This window comes from Xenopus laevis, chromosome 2S (genome assembly GCF_017654675.1).
Source record: "Xenopus laevis strain J_2021 chromosome 2S, Xenopus_laevis_v10.1, whole genome shotgun sequence".
NCBI lineage: Eukaryota > Metazoa > Chordata > Amphibia > Anura > Pipidae > Xenopus > Xenopus laevis.
The window spans coordinates 53,410,970-53,416,200 of NC_054374.1; positions in this window are offsets into that span (position 1 = coordinate 53,410,970).

Consider the following 5,231-nt stretch of genomic DNA (forward strand, 5'->3'; position numbering starts at 1 on the left):
GTGGAAATCTTGCTTTGGTAACACCATCTAACTCAAAATGTGGCTCTCCCCCAAAGGATCAAAGATGGAAGAGATACGATACCCCTCGACAGTCTAGATTTTCTAAGGACTCAAAACCTTCTCAAGTTCAGACCAAATCTAGGTCTAGGTCGAGATCTCCACTTCCTCCTAGAACAGGCAGTCTTCCACATTCCAGTGAAGAAGATATGATCCCTGATACTTGACTCTAAAAGGGAATAAACTTTTTCTTCAATATGACCCTGTAGTGGGTGTTATATTCTCTGTTTAACTCGTCTCATAGAGAGTGAGTTGTTAGTTTTCCATCCTTAGGGAAAAAAGGAAGTGTCCTATTACTTAGTATACCAAATTTGTTTTTCGGTTCTATAAGTCACTATCTTTTAATTATGTTGGCTTTGAAAAAGCCAACATCTTGACCTACTAGTTCAGCTCGTTCTTATTCTTATTCTTATTATGTTGGCTTTGAAAAAGCCAACATCTTGATCTATTATGTTGGCTTTGAAAAAGCCAACATCTTGATCTACTAGTTCAGCTCGTTCTTCTTATTATGTTGGCTATGAAATAGCCAACATACTGTTCTTCGAGTTCAGCTCGTTCTTCTTCTTCTTATTATTATTCTTGGCGAACCCCATTTTCTAAACGCTACTCCTCCTACAGTTTTAGGGGTGCAAGCGCCAAACTTTCCACACTTATTCCTCTTATAGCAAAGTACGTTGCTTGTGCTTTAATAAGCGATCCCACCCACCCCGCCCCTGTTGCGACCCCCCGACGACCCCTTTTTTCCCATTGACTTTGACAGGGAAAAATTTCAAATCGCCGCCACTCGTACAGTTTTGAAGATACAGTCCCCAAACTCGGACCACATATTGTTGATGTCACCCCGGATAAAAATAAGTATTTTGGGGGGGAACCCCAAAGTGGGCGGAGCTACCAACGCCCAATGAAAATTTAGCAATTTTCTATACGCTACTCCTCCCAGAGGTTTAGGAGTACAATTATGATACTTTGCACACTTGTTCGGCTCATACCCGAATAGGTTGCTTGTGCTTTGTTAAGCGATCCCACCCTCCGTGCCCCTGTGGCGACCCCCCGACGACCCCATTTTTCCCCATAGACTTTCATTGGAAAACTTGAAACTTTTGCCACTTGTACAGCTTTGAAGTTACACTCACCAAACTTGGGTCATTTAGTCATGGGGTGAAGCTGAAAAATTCTGTCCTATTTTGGGGACCCACCCCGCCCCTGTGGCGACCCCCCGACGACCCCTTTTTTCCCATTGAGATTGACAGGGAAAAATTTCAAATCGCTGCCACTTGTACAGTTTTGAAGATACAGTCCCCAAACTCGGACCACATATAGTTGATGTCACCCCGAATAAAAATAAATATTTTGGGGGGGCACCCCAAAGTGGGCGGAGCTACCAACGCCCAATGAAAATTGAGCAATTTTCTAAACGCTACTCCTCCCAGAGTTTTAGGAGTACAATTATGAAACTTTGCACACTTGTTCGACTCATACTCGAATAGGTTGCTTGTGCTTTGTTAAGCGATCCCAACCTCCGTGCCCCTGTGGCGACCCCCCGACGACCCCTTTTTTCCCCATAGACTTTCATTGGAAAACTTGAAACTTTTGCCACTTGTACAGCTTTGAAGTTACACTCACCAAACTTGGCTCATTTAGTCATGGGGTGAAACTGAAAAATTCTGTCCTATTTTGGGGACCCAAAAAAGTGGGCGGAGCCGCAAACAACCAATCAGATTTTCCCTATTGACTTCAATGAGAAAATGTAAACAGCTGTAATTCTCACAGTATTAAAGCTAGAGCTCTCCCAAACTTGGCACCGTGGGTCACTGGGTGACTCGGCTAAAATTTACCTAAAGTGGGCGGAGTCTACAACAGCCAATCAAATTTCAGCCATTCAAATAAATAGGAAAATGTTAAACTGCTGCCGCTCTTAGACGGTTAATGGCAGGGTCCTCAAACTTGGCACAGTTGGTCACTGGGGGACTGGGATTAAAATTAAGAAAAGTGGGTGGAGCCAAAACCAACCAATCAGATTTCTTTGATTGATTTTAATGAGAACAATTAAGAAGGCTGCCATTCTCTCAGTATTGATGTCAGGGACCTTGAATATCACAAATGTGGTCGCTGGGGGTTTCCACTTCAAGTTTAGAAAAAGTGGGCGGAGCCACCAACAACCAATCGAATTTCATTCATTGATTTTCAATAGAAAAAAATAAAAATGCTGCCATTTTTCCCAAACTTTGGAATGTTAGTCACTGAGTGACTGTGGTTCACAATTAGGGGAAAAAAGGGCGGGGCAACAACAGCCAATCAGATTTCAGCCATTGACCTTAATTAAAAATGATAAACTGCTGCTATTATCACGGTTTAAATGCTAGGTGTACCAAACTTGGCTCAATTACTCACTGGGTGACTGCGGTCAAAATTTAGGAAAAGTGGGTGGAGCCAAAAACGGCCAATCAGTTTTCACCTATTGACTTCAATGTAAAATTTTTGATTATGTACCATAGGACCCCCATTCCTGCATATCTGTCGATAAGCGAGCTACCAAGGGTACAAAATTCGCTCTATATAACTGATGGTAGTGTGGTGTCAATTTGACCCCTAGGTAATTTATGTGGGATGTTTGCCATTTATAATGGAAAGTGTCCTGTAGTGCCCACTTTGCAGATCCTCCTATGTGAATCATCAGGGCTTCCGATTTAGCCCAGTTAATTTTATATCCCGCCACCTGACTGTAAGTTTGTAAGACATGGTGTAGGTTGGGTAAAGAGATAGAGGGATCACTAAGAGTAAGCAGGACATCATCGGCAAAGAGCGAAACTTTATAATCATTATCACCTACCATTATCCCCGTAATATCCGGGTGATCCCTTATTTTGGCAGCCAGCGGCTCGATACTGAGAGCGTAAAGCAGGGGGGAGAGCTGACAACCTTGTCTGGTACCGTTCCTAATGTGAATAGGCGTTCCAACATCCCCGTTTAATTTTAGATAGGCCGATGGGGTCGTGTAGAGCGATCTGATAGCTTGGAGGAAAGGCCCATGGAATCCCATTGACTGGAGCAACTGAGTCATGTAGGTCCAATCTAGCCTGTCGAAGGCTTTCTCTGCATCTAAACTCAAAACTACAGATGGAGTACCTCGGGATTGAATAATATCAATAAGATCTATCGCCCTGCGGGTGTTATCACCTGCTTGTCGTCCCATGACAAAGCCTACCTGATCATGATCAATCAATCTGGGCAAGAGTGGGGCTAATCGTTGGGCAAGCAATTTAGTGAAAATTTTCAAGTCGCTATTTAAGAGTGCTATGGGTCTGTAATTCCCACATTGCGATAGATCTTTACCTTCCTTGGGAAGGACCGTTATATATGATGAAAGCATAGAATTGGGTAGTTGCTCTTTCCCCTGTAAGAAGATATTAAACAAATCAGCCAGAATAGGTGCAAGGGCTGCCTGGAAAGTTTTGTAATAAGTATTAGTAAACCGGTCGGGTCCTGGAGACTTGTGGAGAGGAAGAGCTTTCAGAAGTTCAAGTACTTCCTCCCTTGTAATTTCCTTGTTTAGGCCCTCTAATTCCTCACCTGTCAATTTGGGTAGTTGACACCCATCTAAAAATTGGGCCAGACGCTGTGATTTAGCGCTAGTGGACTGAACAGATGTCGGGAATAAGTTATATAACTTGGAGTAATAGGAGTGGAAGGCTTGTGAGATTTGAGTCGGGTTGTGGAGGGCTTCCCCGCTACCAGAGTGGATTGTTAAAATTTGGGATTGCCTGGTTCGCCGCTTTAATTGGTTCGCTAACAATGTGTGGGCCTTGTTCCCCATTTGGTAATATCTCCTTTTAGTCCAAATCAGCGTTTTCTTCGCTGCCTGCATGGCAATATGTTTTAAAGAGGAGCGTAAACGTTGAATTTCTCCGACCTTTACAGGATCTGGGTTTTGTTGATTCTGAGATTCTAACTGGTATAATTCGGATTCTAATTTATAAGTTTCCTGCTTTTGGTAACGTTTCTTAGCGGTAGAAATTGAAATAATGTGGCCTCTAATCACAGCTTTATAAGCTTCCCAAGTCAAGGCCACAGAATCAATAGTTCCCTTATTCTGATCAAAATATTCTGTCAAGTGTTTCCCTATGACTTCCCTGGTGTTGGGGTCGTTGAGGAGCGTCTCGTTCAGTCTCCAATGAGTCTGTTTCGGTATCATTGGAGGGATCGAAATAATCAAAGTAATGGGAGCATGGTCCGACCAAGAAATGGCTTGAATCGAGGCGATAGTGTGATATTTCAAGCAATTTTGCGAAACGAAAAAATAATCCAGTCTCATTGAGGTCTGATGAGGGGAGGAATAAAATGTGTATCTGCGGTCCCTAGGGTTATTGATACGCCATGGATAAAACAGAGCATGTGATCTAAGAACAGCTTGAAACTGTTTGGCTTTCTGTGGGACCTGAGACGTACGGGAAGGGTAGGTTTCCCTGTCCACCTTTTCTGAAAAAAACAAATTAAAGTCCCCCCTATGATCAAGATAGTGGAAGAGTATTTATCTGTCAGGGACAAAATTTTGCGTATCGTGTGAAGTTGTTTGTTATTGGGAACATAGACATTAATCAGAGTTATTGGTGTACCAACGTAAGAGCCCTGTAAAAGCAAATAGTGGCCAGAAGGATCTGCTACTTGTTTTGTTATTGTCAGAGGACAATCTTTGTGTATCAGAGTAATAACACCCGCTTTTTTGTGGGGACCAGATGCCTGATAGGTCCTAGTGTATTGCGGGGAATTGAGGCTATTATTGTCAGATGCTTTAAAATGCGTTTCTTGGAGGAACGCCACATCAGCCTTAAATCTCCGGACTTCCCTTAAAGCCAGCGTTCTTTTTCTGGGACTATTAAGCCCCTTAACATTTAGGGAAAATAACCGGACCATTATGAGGCTTTGAAGAAATTCCATCTTAAAACCCCAAAGAATCAAATTAAATACTTAGGATTAATAATTCCTTCAGATCTCAATAATTTATATTCTTTGAATATTACCCCAGCCTGTCAAAAGGTCTTTTCCATGTGTGAAAAATGGGCCAATTCTCCCCTTAATATTAAAGGACGCACGCTTTTTTTTTTAAATCCTTGATATTTCCCAAGCTAATATATCCATTGATTAATCTCCCTTTGCTTATAAAGCACTGCGATATT